We start from the raw sequence: 17,378 nt of genomic DNA on the forward strand, positions 1-17,378 counted from the left end.
TCAAGTGAACTGAGCGGGGCTTGAATTTCACATGGATCTCTCAGAATACAAGCAGAAATGGGATTCTCCTTTTGATATCTATGGGTCTGTGTGATTTCTTTGATCCCTATTTCTCAGAGCAGCAGAGGCTTTAGCATCCTGATTACCTCTTATTTTCAATCTGAGATATCTTTTTCCTCATTTGCCTTCTGTATCACATGGATTTCCAGCTCTTTCGGCTCTTGCCATTTAAAGGAGGAGGTTTGTTTTGGTGGACCCTGTTTGCCCATCCAAGGTAGGATTTCTCTGAAAAAAATGTGTTGGCTGCTCTTATTATTCATAAAGCAGGAACTGCTCAGTTTTCTCTCCTTGTTATCCTTTATGTAGTCCTTCTGGCCATTATCTACTTTCAGTGTTTGACTCCTATCTTGTCTTAGTGGATAACAGAGTTCTGGACTATATTCTCTTATGAGTGCGACCTATTCTTCTGGCTTTATGCCCAACTTTTACAGAATGTTGCTTTCACTCACAATAATGGTTTCCTCAAAACATTTAAAACAGCAGAACACTAAAAATGCATTTGCTCTCCTACTTAAAAAAAAAAAAAAAAGAGAGAGAGCTAATTAAGCTACAATTCACATTTTTTGTCATGATAATTTGCTTCAGTCCTTCAGTCTGACTCTTTTGTTGTTTTCTTTTTTCTCTACTCAAGAAGAGGTAGAGTAAAATTTTCTTTGAAAAATGTTGAAGGTTGCCAACATGTTCAGAATCTCAAAATTTTTATCAGCCATGTTAATGGAAATATTACAATGTCATGCAAATGTGAATTAGTTGGCAGAACATCTTGTTGCAGACAGGGGAAAAAAACCCCTGCATACTGAGTGGCATATTTATACTTTTCATGGGCCTACTTATTGGTTAAAATGGAACACATGTAGCTGTACTTTGTAAAAATAATGAAGTCAAGGATATAAACTAAGTAGGCTTCTCCAGTTTTCAAACACTTTCAGATCAACAAATTGAAAAGTTTTTTTAGGATTCTCTTGTGGCTTTATGCCACAAATCAAATCAAATCAAATCAAATTATTCCAAGAACAAGGCATACAGATACCATCTGATATGTGGATCACAGTAATGCAGTGTATGCTAAGAAAATAAGACCAATACAGAAATGGTCTTGAATGAGGTTTAGCATCCATTGTTCACTATAAAATTGATTGACAATTCTTTTCCAACTGTGTAATTTTTAAAAGAACTACAGGAATTGTTCAGCCCAACCTCATTTATATTATGAAATAAAGCTTTGTGTGCTTTTATTCATCATGGCAAGCATAGAAAAAATACCAGCACTTATCTGATCTTGGCTTTACACAATGCAGCGTTAATCAACAAAGTTTTACCTGCATTCCTCCTGTAGGTTGATGGGTCAAATACTGAAAGTCATTGCCATTTCATGGCTGCTTGGTATCTTGTTTTAAAAGAAATTGGAGAATTCAGCTTATCTCCTGACAGGCCAGCAGAGCTGTATCAGAGATGTGTAGGCTGTTTTGGACAAAATGGGAACAAACTCAAAAAAACCTAATCTAAACTCCAGCTTTAGGCTGTGGTCCAGCAACGAGTTCCATTGATGTTTCCATGGAGCTCAGTGCAGGATCAGCCACAGTTTTCTTTTGTTTTAAGTATTCTCATGGGCTCACGGTATTTCCCTTCTTGCTGGTAGCATGGGAGGAAAAACAGGAATTTTGTGTTATTTTGGCACATTTTCCATGCCTTTTAGTGGTGCACAGAATGTAGGCAGGAGGAAAAGGCAGATATATTGAAACATATTGATTCTTTCTCTTATCTTAGTTTGTTTTTTGGTTTTTTTTTTTTTAATTACCCGAAAAGAAGTTCAGACTTGCAGTAAGTTGTGAAGAAAAGGTTGAAGCAATGGATTGAGATGTTTATTTGGGGAAAGATTGCTTTGTCTCTGTTTCTTTTTTTCTTTGAGAATTATAGATTAAAGATATCCCCAGACAGACATCTGGGTCAGAATAACCCTAAGTGATGGATGCTGCTGCATGAACCTTGTTCCTGGTTAGCTCTGCAACTGCCAATCAACATCTCAGATCTGAATATCCCCAGCTGTGGGAGCTATATCACACATTACTAATTTGATTTCAGCCGACATGGTTATCATGGCAGAAAGGAAGGAGAGGCATCTTGAAAGAAGAGCTTGTCCTTATGCTTGCACCCAACCTAAAACATATTGTAAAACACTTCAAGAACTTCCACAACTCTGCTACCCTTTCTCTCAAAAATGCCTGGCAGAGCATTAAATAAATTAAACTGCATTCTGAAAGTTCATACAAATAGTCTTTGCTCTTTTCCCAAAGCTAGTAAACAGCTTTTGAGTGGGAAATGATGCTGCACCAGCTCCTGAGAGGAGGGGTGTTATTTTAAGCCAGCTGTAATTCTGGGTTTCTGCAACTGGCAGCTACACTTACTGGCTGGGTTGGGAGCTGGCTCCTGGCCCTGAAAAGGAAAACAAAAGTTCCGGCTTACACTGGCTTCTAACACTGCTGATGCCACTCAATTTCTGCACAAATTAATTGGACACAGTGGTGCAATTCCTCTTCCTCACTTTGAGACATCTATATCAGGCATCTCACCTGCTCATACAGACTCCTCCAGCAGGCAAAGGAACCATGAGTACTGCCTCACAGTGATCCATCTCACCTTAGGGTAAATGGCTGAGCTTTGTCCTGCAAATAAAACCCTGAGCAATCTGGTTCATTTCTGGTCTTCAAGTGGGGTGTAGTCAACTAAGTCTACACAGCTGTAGTTTCATGATCTTAATTCCCTTACTGCATCTGCATGCATCTCATTTAGCAAAGTGATAAATTCTTCAAAAAGTGTAGTGGGATATTGCATTTTTTTCGGAAAGATATCTGCAGTAATAAGTTCAGAGTATTTCTGTTATTTGTTTGGTTCATAATGATTTCTCATCTTTTTGGGAGTCTGTTTTTCAGTTCCTCCATGCTCAGATTGCAACAGGGGCTGTCCACACAATTTGCTAAACTTCTTTCCCCATGTCCCTGGCGCTGTACTCTGTAGGCATATGTAATTCAGACTAGCACTCTATTGTGACACTAGTGTTTAAGATTGCTTTCTTGCTTTCTCCAACTCAGATCTTTAATTCAGCATTGAATGTGCTCCCATTTCCTTTCTTGTGAGATACTCTATTTCCCATCTTACCTACCCTGTAAAATAATTAATCAACAGTCTAAGCACCCTTGAATGCTTACCTGTAACTTGAAATCTGAACCTAGATCTGCTTTTTATTTCAAGGGCACTGAGCAAACTAAATAACCTGCTTAACGTTCAAGTTTGGTTAGTGCCATGTATACACAGAGAAGCACCTTCACCTCTGATCTTCTGTGTTTCCACCTGCATTGTGTATCCTCATTGCAGAGCTGCATGTGTTATTAGATTCTTCTTTTGGTTCTGGAGAAATATGTACCAATGAGACAATGCCCAGCTGTGGAAAGTAAAAATGCAGATCTCATCTGAAACGTGATTTAGGTTTGACATAACAAGTGATACTTTAATAATGTATAATAAATAACTCAGAGCTGTTCATGTTGGAAATAGACCTATCAAATCAGATAAAATTAAAAAGTCAACAGTTGAAGGAGATGTTTTTACTGTATAGTTTAGATTTACATTTCAAGACATTTTCAGACGTTTCTGTGACTCAATATTTATCCCACTATGTTCATTAATTAGAAAAAACTTCTAAGAAAATTTAGCTCGCTTTTTTTTTTCTTAGCTTGTTGCACAAATGTCCTGTAGAATCTCAAAGGGCAAATAAAGTATCTTTGTTCCTTTGTTTAATACTTTTTTTTTTTTTTTTCTCTCTCTCTCCCACCCCCACCAGATTCAACGGACAGTTAGTGTTTGCCTGGGTCTTTCTGTTTCAGTCAGGGAAAGGTAAAGAGCATAGAGAAAATAGGTAGTCATCTTAATGCCAGAGGCAGGAAAGATGCAGAGATGTCACAACTTCTGTGATGACTTGGTGAGTTATTTTGTTTGTGTTTTACTGAGAGGTGTGATTTTACCTTTTATCATAGTTCCTCTTGTGATGGTAATTTTGCTAAATAGCCTGTTAGATATGTTAAGAGTGGCTGAATAGTAGATATGGGAGGGCTTGCAGTCCTAAGGCAGCCAGAGCAGCTCTAGATCAATTCTAGTGTCACACTACAAGTCGAGGGAGAGTAGTCTTTATCTCCAGAAAACCCTAGCCTGTTCTTGTTTACTTACCCTGTCTGTAGCATTTGACAACACAATATACACAAGAGCCTGTCTGTTGTTTTCTTTTGACATATCATGATGCTAGGAAATAAATTCTGGGTACTGCTGAGCTTCACCTCCTTTCATCAGTATGAATTATGTATCTTTATATCAGAGGAAGCTCCTTCACTCCTCCTGAGTCTCAGCAGCATCTACATCAGCTAACATTACTCTCCCTTTCTTCTACAGCTGAGACCCTGCCACAAGCTCTTCAGTTTAAATTCTCCACTGGTAAAATATTCCTAATAAAACATTGTCACAGCATCCAAAGGAAGAGAGAATAAAATAGGAAAATCTTGTAGTTTTCCTTCAGTCTTCTGGCATCTGGTGTTTTTCTTCAGCTTGTAGTGTTTACTTGCAAGTAATTAAGTGAAAGAAAGCCAAATCCTTATAGTAATTGAGACCAAGAACTTCAATAATGTTAACAAAACTGTCTTACAAGATTTTAAGCTTCCTCCATCACTACAATTACAGTTCTATGTCATATTTCCAGACATGGTACAAAACCAAAGGTTCTTTAAGCAAGTGTTAGGACAGTTTCCTGTTTTCCTAAAGGATGTGTTCATCCCTCAACTCCAAATATAGTTACTGATATTGTAAGTTGTTCAGTTTTCTGATAAGCTTAAGTTTTAAAAAAGTGACTAAAAATATAATTACTGAGAATATTTTAAAATCAGATAGTTAGGCTTCTGGAACAAAATTGGCTTGTTTCAAACCACATTTAGAAACTCAAGAAGCAGTTGTGTGAGACCTTGTTATCTCACGCTGCTACAGGACTCTGGAAGCAGCTCCATGTTGAGGTGATGTCCTCTTGGAAAACTTTGGTGCAGTTGGAGCAAATCCCTAGAGTTCAGGCCACTTGCCAAGGACACTGTAGTCTCCACCAAAGTAGTGCAGGCTGTGGGAAAAGACAATCTCTCCTTGGCCACAAATCCCTTGTATCCAAAAGGGCAGGAGATGAAAAGCAGAAATGGAGAACTGCAAATGGGAATAACATCTAAGACTTTACATCACTTGTCTCACCTTGACTTATGGTCTCTAACTGGACATATTGTTCTTGATGGCACTCCAGACCAGTTAAAATGAAGATACTACCACAGCTTCAGCTAAACTTAAAACTGGACCATTTTCACATAACTTACATAAAAAATGTACTGTGTGATTCACAGTATTATTCTTTTATATTGTGCTATTTATTTTATGTTGTTCCCACATTTCCTGGTACTTAAAATACTTTCGAATAACTGCCAGCACATAATTACATGGCTGTGTTTGTCGAGAAGTGTAGTTGTGAGTTTGGCATTTAGTATTTTGGAAGTTGGGATACTACCAGAGAAGGTTTGGATTGCAAAAATGCTGAGTAATAAAAAAAAGAATATTCATCTATAAATAATCTCAGTAGACTTCAGAATTCCACAATCGTGAGATAAACAAGGCAACAGCCTTCTTCAGTTTGGATATGCTCCAGGTTTAGGAAGTTATTCTGGTAAACACAGGCACTAGAAACTTTTCAATGAAATCTTATGACTCAAAGGAACTTCGTGACTATGAGCATATCCCAGTTCTGTGCCCTTCTGATGGTGGGCATAGCCAACTAAAAGAAGTGTGATCAGAGATCAAATGCCACCATTTCATGTTCTGGGGTGCACATAAATGTGCCGATTGCTGTAGCTCTGTGTGGCTGACCCTGCTTATGGGCAGTCACACCAGATTTGTCTCAAAACCATTTTCATCGAGCTTTCAATGTGGCATGCTCATTCCCAAATGGGATTTTGTTTTAAATTTTCTATTGTTCACACAAGCACCTTGCAAGACTAAAAGCTGCTTGTTTCCTCAGTGAAACACAGTGGGCTTCTGTGTTGCAGTGCCTCAGCTTGCCTCCCCATCCTGCCCACCATTAAAAAGAAAAGCAGTTGTGAATTATGCTGAATTGACTTTCCTGAGTGAAATGATCTAGCTTGTTTTGCTAGTCAGGCTAACAGAGCCCACTGCCATGCAGAATGAAGGTCCCTGCATATCTCCTGCTATTATACATCTCTGGGAAAAACTGGTTTTATATAGCAGCAGGTACAGGGATCATATGTGGTGTGCTAGAAATCCTCTGACAAAGTTAAAAAGAACCATTCAGACAGGACCAGGGTGGAGGAACTGAGGGAATAACAAATGAACTGACAGGCATGATGTCTGGAAACTGCATCACTGAACACAAGATGTGCTTACCAGAGTTAAAGTAGCAGGCATGGTTTGTGGTTTTATAATACCTACAAGCAGTATAACCTGCTTTTGATATAAACTTTCTGTATTCCCTACTCCAGTGCTTTATCTCACAGCTAGAGTTTAGAACAAAGCAGATGTGAAGATTAGGTTTCAAATGGTGTCCTGGTTTTGTTAAAAAACTAGTTTCTCTTTTAGTGAATTTTGTCTGTCAGCTAAAGCCTTCATATTAGCTGCATTTTCCTGGAGATCCAGATACACGTTTTGGTAAACATGACAATCGAATGCAAAGTTATTGATAAGCATGGATGGACATCTCGTGAGAAGGGCAAAAAGAAACAAGTGACCAAGAAACTGACCAACTGTGTATAACATTCCATTTACTTGAATACTTCATATAAAAAGTGGGAGATCATGAGTGTAATAAATTTCGACTTAGTCTTGTAAGTAACAAAAGTTTTATTTTTAATCAAGCAATAAGCAAAGACAGCGCTGGCTGCGGCCTAGAGACCTCAGTCTCCCTTGCGGCACACGCACACAGCTGATTCAGTTCTCTGCTTCTTATAGTCCATCTCTGGTCCACAGCTTCTGGGTGTAACTTTTCACTCATGCTGAAGGCTCTCACGGTGTGCCTTGCATCATGTGAGGTTGACTGCTGCGTAGCCAGTTTCGATCACCTTACTTTGGTTACTTATGAGGTAAATACATCAAGCAGAACAAAGCAAGTAAGAACTCAAACAAACATCTCCTTGTTAGGTAAATACATCAAGCAGGACAAAGCAAGTAAGCATACAAACACTTCTCAGACCTCAAACAAACATCTCCAGGAGCTTTAATGAACAAACATTTCTTGGAACTACTTGTTACAACGAGGATCTCGTCCCTTTTCCCTTCTGCTTATGGCTGACATTAGAAGAGGATCTTGCTAGTCGTCCCTGTGAACTGAGGCCTAGTGAGAGACTGAATCCAGCTGCAGAGTCCAATCCAGGACTTTGGGTGCCAGCTCTGCAGTTGCTGAGACTTTCAAGATTGTTTTTGTATATTTTGTATTATTTTCTCTATTCTTATTAGTAGCATTAGTAAAACATCTTTAACTTTTTTCCAACTCTCTTCTCTCTGTCCTTCTTTTCCTCCTGATCGCCTGTCCTTAGTGGGAAGGGGGGAGAGGGAGGGGCAAAAAGGGGGAAGTGGCAGAGGGGAGAGGAGGTTAACAATACATCTGCCAGGGTTTTTGTTGTCACCCCGCAATCTAAACCCTCGACAAATGGTTTATTAATCTACCCTGTGTATTGAAATACATCTCATGTATTGCTAAGGATTCTAATTTGATAATGTATCTCCTCTGAAAAGAGCCCAACAACTTCCCCTCCATACCCCTACCACTACCACCAACCCACAATGTTTTTCCAGTTGCAGATTACTCCTCTGCTTGGGAGGCATGAGATGTTAGCTGTGTAATGAAATTAATCTATTAAATATTCCTATACCTCTGTCTGTCCAGGAATTTATTATTTACTTTGTACTATGCATATTTTCGTGACAAATTTCAAACATTTCCTTTTAAGGAGAATAATCTTAGTAAGACCTGCCTAGTGCATGGACAGATTATATTCTGCTTGTTTTTTATAATTAGAAACTCCTGAAGTGTAATCATTATCTGAAAACAGAACAAACCAAACCAAACCAAAACATTTCACATGTGCAATCTGTATGAGGAGTGTCAATGTGTGCAGCCTATCCTGCTGATGGATGGGCAGATGTCTCAGGACAGACCTATTGGTTTCAGGTATGTATGTTTCTGCTGAATGTAAAATTGATGCTGAGCATCCTCAGCATGAAATACAAAGTCAAGCTCTCTCTTTATAGTTAAGCTGAACCCTATTCAAATTCTTATTCACACCAACCCCGAGACTGGGACTGCAGTTTCCCATCTTACAACTGAGAAAAATGAAGAAGAAAATAGAAACGAGGTAGCCAATCTAACAGAACATGGAGGTCTCGGAGTTCTCATCTCCAGCCTAGTGCCCAGTATCCTGAATCTTCACTTTTCCTCATCCTATATCACAGGTAAGCATCTTTGGTGCTTTGGAATATATTTTATTTGGGGGAATGTATTTATAACCACAGGAAAGACGTATGCACTTTTTTGACTCTTCTAAGCAAAGGGATTAATTAGATGGACAGACAGACAGACAGACACACACACACACACAAAGATTATTTGCTAATCCAATGGCAAAGCTCTTCTTTTGTCCCAATTGGTGGGTATTCTTGATGCCAGGACTGAGTCCTTTCCTGATTACGTCTTGTGGCTGCTCATGATCTCAGTGGGTTGTGTGAGATGAGGAAAAGTGCAGTATCAGAGTCTAAACCTGCAGTATGGTACTGAGAGAACACTGTTGTAGACTTTGAAAAAGTTTGTTTCCTGTGAATGTCACTCCAAGGAAAGGAGATAAGAACAGATATGTCTGGAGAGGTCCCAGGAAGTTAGCACAATTTAAACTCAGTCTCATACAGGTTTTGGAGGGTGCTTATTTCTGAATGGATTTTGACAGTTATCTTACTTCTAAACAATGAGCCCCACAAGCAAATATCGCTGACTAGAGCCAGATTTATATAAGCATTTCAGATACTTTACTCAAGACCCAGAGGAAAAGCAGGGGGAGAATCGTGTGTGTGTGTGATGATGATGCATACTAAAGCAGGAAAAATAATAACAGAGTAGTTACAGTTTTCTTTCTTTTTTCCCCTTCGAAAAAGCAGTAGACAAACAAGATGAGATTTCCATTTGGTACTCCCACAAATATCTTTATCTGGTGTTCAGGAGTCTTCATGATTTTTAGCTAAGCTGTTCTGTATATGCACCTTTTAGTTATGTAAATATCATTATATCTCTTTTCCTCAATGCACTGTATTAGATTCTGGTCCCACCATCACATTGCTTTCAGGTACATTGTTTCAGAAATCCTGAAATTTATGCCAGAGACCTTTCCAAATGAAAAGAGTTTTGTTGGCATCAACTAGTTCCAGTTGGATGTTTCCCATAATTCAAGCTCTTAGCTGCCTGTGGCTGTTTAAAGTATTTTTTTCTAGCTATGACAGTTATCTTCATTATTTTACATGAGGATTAAATATATGTTTAATTACTTCAGTGTCTGATGTTTATGTGAGCCACAATGAAATGTAATGATGGGCCAGCACCTAACCTCATAACTGCCTTTGCTCAGATTCTGGGCAAGTTTAAGCTCGGACATGGACTGAGCAGTTTGACGTGTCTCTAAATAGATGTTATCACATTGCTCTTCAATCTAGCCTAGACAACTCTTGAAAAGGCATTGTATCACAGAAAGACATTTGCAGATGTTTTTATCTTTGCTCATTTTATGATTTGTACTCTGTGTTAGTAGCTCTGTTATGACTTGTTTAAAGATAAGGCAAATTTATTATTACATTTTGTGGGAATGACAACACTGCTCAAAAGTGTCCCATTTTACTAGTGTTTAAAACATTTTGCCACTGGTGTGCAAGGGGCAAGGGAGGGGAAGTACTGATGCAAGAGAAGCATAAATCAGCACATTGCTACTATGCTCAAGTCTATAAAGCCATTAAACTTTTTTTTTTCTTTGTTTTCAAAGGATGATTGCATCAGTTTTATTTTTCTGGAATCTGTTGATCACAATTCCTTGCGTTTAATCTTATATAAATTTTACTTGCTTACTTCTCTTTGGCTATTAAAGTGATCCATTTTTTTATTTAACACTACTAACCGCTCCTTCCACTCATTAGAGACCATGCTGTTTAACAGATCCTCCTGTCTAGTGACTCTTTTGTTGTGACCAGTATCTGATCACTGCTGCAATGGATTCAGCCAGTGCCCTGTGTGGCAGAGGCTAAGACAAAGAGATGAGGATTTAACACCAAAAAGATCTTATATAATCTGTCTTGCCTCATTCTGGAAGCCTAACTATAATGTACAAGGAAAATGCAGAGAAGAAAAATCTGACATCCATAGGGGACACATTGAAAAGGTTCTTTCTTCTGTTCACCTGTCCCGCTGTTTTGGAAAAGTACTCAAGCATTTTTACCTCACTTATATTCTGAAACCTTTTGCTTCTATATTCAGCTTTCCCTTATGTCTTGCTACAGCTCAGAAAAAGTTGTCAGAGATATCTCCTTGAAGATGACACCCCTGAGTCATGGGAGTGAAGCTAACAGAAGCTTCTTATTTATGTCAACAAACTGTTTCTCTTTCCTTGTGATCTACTTGGGATCATTGCAGATTTATGTTTTAATGCAGTACCTCACAGGAGAACAAACACAGCTTTATAGTTGCAGCTGCTACCGAAGGGAAAACTACAGAAGATTAATTTTACTTGTAAGTTTTTGTGTTTTCCTTTCTTTGAAATTCACTTATCAAGGGGACACTAAGCAGTGGTGATAGTTTCTTTATTAAGAAATCTGATATGGCAATTTTTAAAAATATTTGTGATGTATGAAGAAAAGCATATTTTAAATGAGTTGAGGAATTCCATAGGTGGAAACATATAGTAAATACCATCACAAAGAGAAGGAAGCAGGTGAGGGAGCCCCAAATCAACGTGAGTATAAATAAGGATTTATAAGCCTTGTTTACTCTGCCTTTTGACTAAGAACTCTAAGCAGTTGTAAAATTGTACTGGCCATTGGGTTGCTAGGTCTCTGGCAGCCTCTGGAACCTGGAAACCCCACACTGAGAGACATCTCCGCTTCGGAGACATTGTGTTGGTTTCTGGTATGCTGAGGGCCAAAGGAGGTGATGGACTCTTGTGGGCATTGCCTGTGCAGGAATAACTGAAGACACAGAGCTTAACTGTGTGGCCTTCTGAGTTACCAAAAATGAAGACTTCATCACATTTAAGGTAATAACTGAACTTGTGAATACACGTTGCTCTACTGGTGCAGATAATTGTGTAATGTTATTACAGAAGGCCTTCAAAGAATGAATGTCTATACTTTGCTATATGCGTCTTTCAACTGCATTTGTTTGTCCGTTTGTTTGGGTTTGTTGTTGTTTTGTTTCAGTGCTAGTGTTTTGTTGTTGTTGTTTGTTTTGTTATTTGGTTTTGTTTTTTTCAAAATGTTCATTACAGTAAAGTCCTCCTCCTGTTGCTGTTAAACTCAGGCTAGCTTTGAAACAGAACATATTTCTGCAAAGTACAGTATTTCTCCTCTTTTATTTAAACATATCAATTAATTAACATAGAAGTCAAATATGTCACGACACTTGAAAGTCAGAATAATAAACTTGGAATGTAGCACTACACCTTGGTGAGATCACTTGTGATAAACCACCCAAAGTTCTGATAACTTAAATCTTCCAATAGGCAGAAAAATTACGGTGTCTTTTGGGTTTTTGTTTTGGGTTTTTTTTTAATTTCTTTTTTTTTTTTTTTTCATTTTAAACTTAACCAAAACATTAAGATACTTCAGGAGACAAGATTCTACAATAACTTCAGGTAAATTAATAATATTGAGATCATAGAATCATGGAATCATTTTGGGTTCATTCTGTCAATGTCGTTTGTGTAAAATAAATTTTAAAGTTTTTTAAAAAATCATACTTCAACTAGTAAGGCAAAAACATTTGCTTCAGAAAACTTCATAACCAGATCATTTTCTTCCCTTTTAAGGATGCTGAAAAAAATATTCCTCTTCCCTCTCTGTGGAAAAAAATAGTGTAGATATACATTTTTGTGCAATGTGACACTCTGAACAAATATGTTCCCAAGGGGAAATTTCTGATCAACATATGTTTATTTACAGCTAACTTTTTCCCAGTTAAAAAAAGAAATACATATATATAAACTTTCATGTATTTATTCTCATACTCACTGGAAGGCTCAACTTATACTGTCTTAGGATCTTCATCTACCTGCCAGTTTGGGCCACTGGTTAAATCAGGTTGGTATTACCAGTAATGTAAAACTAGTCTAAAATATGGAATAGCATGAACGGAATAAAGGTAGTGGAGAAAATGTGTTCCTCTGTGCATTCTTACATAGGTCTGAATGGTTTTCTTAGCTTTCCTTCCTTACCTAGTTATTGACAACTTGTGGGATTATCATGTTTTGTTTCACCACTTCCTCAGCCTATTTCCTTTTCCAAATACATCATAGATGACTCACAAAGCCAGCTATGCAGATCGAACCACAAAAAGTTATGATGCCTTGGATGGATCACACTGATGCAGACATGGTGGACAGTTAATTCTTTGGAACTTATGGAACATGTCTACTGTGTGGATATCAAAACTAGGAGAGATGGCCTTGCTTTCAGGCTGTTCTTCCACAGGTTTCTAAAATACTTATTAAAACTCCTTTATAAATAAAACAGTAGAGCTTTTGGCATTTTGGCATTTACATGAATCATCTGCTGACCCTGATGCTCCTTCTTAAGGTATAAACTTTTTGTAAGAGAAAACAAAAAGAGCATGATAATGGTTGTAATTAAACTCCACAATAGGTAGCAGATGCTGCTGTTTCATGCTGTTCGCATGCTTATAACACCACACCTCTGTAACACAATACCATTTCATTTGTACAAGGGGGTGAAATGTAACCTTTTCTATAACACAAATGAGACTTAAAACTGGTACTTGTCCCAGAAAACACATATGAGCCCTGATTTGTACCCTAAGCCCTGTTTTGCTGGCTGCAAGAGAAAAGAGTCATTAATTGTTGGGAACAGAAGAACCTCTGCTCTCTCTGTTTACCTTTAGCATTACAGTAACAGAACTTGATTACCTCTAGGAGAAAACAGACAACTCCAAAACTTGGGATAGTAAGAAGGAGATGAAAGGGAAATAAATTTCCTTTAAATCATCTAGTGCATTTGCTTGTTTCATCTCCCACCTATTGTGAGCTGTGTATTTTTATTTGCTTCTAGGGGTATGTTGCGGCCATTAGTATCGCATGCCCCTTTATTGACTCTTGCTCACAGTACTTTAATGGCACTTGCCTGCTTTGCAGTTTGTGTCAGCCTTATTGGTGTCTGTATTTCCAGTCTTAATGTCACCTGTAAAACCAATTGCACATGAATCATACTGAGAAAACACAGGCTGGTGCTTACTGTTGATTGAGGCACAGGACGGGGTTAATTAAGAAAAGTCCCTGGAAACACTGAAGAGACTTGTGAAGAGCCATAAATAACAGGAAGCCTCACCGCTTGAATATTGACTGTGACTGTTTGCAAGTATGATTTTCTTAAACACAGAGGTTGAACAATGTCAGAGGAGGAAGGAGTTCTTTGTAAATTGGAAGTTTCTGTATGCATAAACAATAGAACGGACTGGGTAACAGAAGCTCTGTTTTTGGTTTAGCCCAAAAAAGCCAAAACTCAGAAGCACTACTAGTGTATCTCCGAGAATTAGCACCATCAGGTATGTTTTAAATAATGCAGTGGCAAATGATCTGATTATCATTAGTTTCAGATCTGATGGCAAATTTTGTCCCTTTTTGTATTTCTAGTTGTATAGTTCAACCTTGTAACAGCTGTGTCACCTCAGCCTTCATCTAATGGCATAATAATTGTACACAGTATACTTGTTGGTGACAATTATTAACATTTCTGTGGAAAAGGCCAGCTCTCTGTCTGTCATAAAGGTCATGTCTGAATAAGTTTATTAGCATCATTTTTCAGATGGTTAGATATCCCAATCATTTCCAAACACATCAGCAAGAAACTCTAGTTGTATAACATACGTGCCAGATTTGTGATATACTGCAGAAGCAAAAATATTTGCTATTTAAAAACACACTTTTTGTTTCATAAAACAAAGCCCATAATTTGATGGAATCTTGAGCTGCCTTTGAGTAGAAGCCTTGTTTCTCCAGAATGTATTTTTTTTTTCCTGAAGCACAAGGAAAAATTCCTTATTTTGACATAATTATAAAATTGTTCAAGCCCATCAGTTTTTTTTTTCAATAACTATGTGATCTCAAGATAACACAGAACTCGGAGAATCCAAGTTTAATGCTAGATTTAGGGTGGGGCTGACCAGAACTGTAGCACTTGAAATTCAGATTTTCCCAAGGCGCCAGAAGACTCAGATCAAAGATTTTTTTTTTTTTTTTTTTTTTTTTTCCCTAGGGGAAGCTCAGATACAGCATTTTTTTGTTTTGTTTTGTTGGTTTTTTTTCTTCACATCAACAGCTAACTGAATCCTCCAAGTAAAATTAGGATACATAGCACTACAATCATCAAGCAGTTGCAGGTTCAGTGTTTTGCTGAAACACTGAACCAAACTCTGAGCTTTTCTTTATAAGAGTATCAAAATCTGGGTCTCTAGGAGGCCTCTAGGTCCTCCTTTCTTCTCCTCTGCCCTTCTGCCCTTCACACAGATATTGGGTTTTCAGTAAGCTTTTTACAGTAGCTGAGGCAGTGATTCACCACGTGGTATTTTGGTGTGGGAGATAAAGGATTTAATCCCTCCTTTCCGTAGGATATTAGAAGCACTGTGGTTTGACAGGTCAGCATTGACAAATGGAAATCAGATGAGACATGCTGGATATTCAGCAGTAAACTAGCCATCAGACCCAGGGGAACACAGGGCTAGTTTTTCTATTACAGTAATAGTTTTGCAGTACTATGAACAGGCTTCAGTCTCATGGCAGGGGACATAGTAGCTGATCCCCTAAAGAGAACATTCTTTTCTCAGTGCATTACATGCTAAAAAAAACCCCACTATTTTCTTTTTCTTTTTTGCTTTTAAATGCACAGAGAACTAGAAAGCCTGTGATGCTGAAATTCACTGTTAAGCCCAAGGGAGGAAACTCAAGCCTCAGCAAACAATAGGCCTTTTTGACTTCCTTGATGTTTCTCATATTGTCACTTTCTGTGAGTAAAATAAATTCTGCCATCATTTATGTCATTGAAATATTTAAGAGTCAATGCCAGTAAGCTGGTATCTTTTCTCTTTTCTGTCATTCTGCTCTCCTATTACTTTTGAAGTTTCTAAGCCAATGCAACTCTTGCGCTAAAGACAAAAATAGTTTAATAATACCTTCCTTCTCCTTTCATGAAGAAAATTGAAAAGGTGTCACGGAAGTAGTGTCCACAGATATTTGAATCACTAAAAATTATCTAGGAAATGTTAAATACTGTTGAATGAGAAGAGCAGGAAATTAAATTTAAAATGAAAAAAAAACACCAACCAAACAAAAAAAAACCCACCCCCATACCCCACCCTCTCATTTTCTCAGCTAGGGACATCCCTGTCAGGTGATATTCTGCCTTAAGATGCAAGTTCATGTTGGATAGATGTCCAGTCTTCCAGAATCTTTTACTAGAAGAGTTCCGGTCAATACATCTTCACTGGGGCTACTGCTGAGGGTACCAAGCCCTGCTTCACAGGAAAGGGATATCCATGATAAATTTCTATTTTAAGCACAGCTAATGTGAATCACAGAAGGGCTGAGGTTGAAAGGGACCTCTGGATGTCAACTCATGCAATCTCTCCGCTCAAGCAGACGAGCTGGGGTACAGCTTGGCTGCTTGTTGAGGCAAAAGAATCTGAGAATAAAAACAAGAGGAATCTGGAAAGGACAGTGTTTCTTCTGTGCGTGCTTCTTTTTTGCCTCCTGCTTAGGATCAAGGAAAATAGAAGAGCACTTGAAGGCTAAAAGTAGCCCAAGCAGTAATAGGGGATAATTTGGCTGGAGAAGACAGGAATGTGTACAGGAATGTGAGCAGCTGAGTTATGGAAGGCTGGCTGATGGTGAGGGAAGTCTTGCTGGGACAGAGTGGCCTGTCATGGGGCCTGAGTAACTTGCTGGAAGCAGGTATTGAAGCCCTTGAGCTTGTACAGAGTGAGCCCTGTGGCTCTTGGGAGTTTTGTTTTGTGCTGTTGTGTTGTGCTGCTGCTGCTTAAGGTACAGGGAAAAGCTTTTCAAAGGGTTGTTTTTTTTTAGCTGCTCTACATGAGTTTTTTGCCAGCCTACATTCTAAAGCTTGACAGCTGAGCTTTTACAAGTTTTCAGAGCCATTAATCAGACCAGCATTTTGGGAAGTTTTTGCAATGTATATTTGAGATTTTGTACGGTACTGGTTTAAATTAAAGTCTAAGGCTTACTTTTGAGGCTGCTTTTGGCCTCCTTCTGTAAAGCATGGAGCTGTGTGTTATTGTTCTAAGAATGCATAATTAGTAGCAAATGTTTCCAAAATGCTAAAGGTTGTTTCTAGGGTGCTCCTTCAGGCTGGGATGTGTGAGGGATGTTTAAACCTAGTTTAGATCTACTTCAAAAACTGTTTCCTTAAGCTACAACTGTAAATCATTTTTATGCAGTGCAGTACATTCTGACTTTTCAAATGGGCAACAGGAATAAAGGCATTCCTTCAGGAATAGCTATGACTTCATGTGAACAGAAGTTAAGCTCCTGTCCTCTAAAGTAATTTGCTAGTCAATCAGACACGAGATAGGAAACAAGACTTCAGACTTAGGCTGGTTGTTTCCTTTGCCCAGAACCACTCGAATTCCAAGGTATATAGTCAACATTGAAATAAGGACCAGAAGCATATGTTTATGTTGGAAAGTAAATTATACATTTTCTAAACTGAGAGTAAAAAAATGTTTGAGAAACATTTAAAGTACCCCCCAAAAATCTCTCTATATAACATTATATGCCTCTTGAACATACACATAAGCTTCCATGTAACAACATAATGTTTTCTTTTGTTACGCTTGATGTTGGGTTTTGAAAGAGACATGTAAAAGGTGCTCTGTTTGTGCCAAAGTGGCTTTGAGGATATTTTTCTGTACAGTACACTAATCATTAACACACAGTGGCTCTGCAGGTTAAGGTGATTACCAGCAGAGT

The 17,378-nt window shown here is 38.2% G+C and overlaps 1 long non-coding RNA gene across 19 annotated transcripts in view; it reads left to right on the forward strand.

The window, feature by feature from the left end:
* Nucleotides 1-17,378, forward strand: part of LOC135575420 (uncharacterized) — a 114,321-nt gene that overhangs the window by 34,794 nt on the left and 62,149 nt on the right. The window lies entirely within an intron of this gene.

Source organism: Columba livia, chromosome 1 (genome assembly GCF_036013475.1).
Source record: "Columba livia isolate bColLiv1 breed racing homer chromosome 1, bColLiv1.pat.W.v2, whole genome shotgun sequence".
NCBI lineage: Eukaryota > Metazoa > Chordata > Aves > Columbiformes > Columbidae > Columba > Columba livia.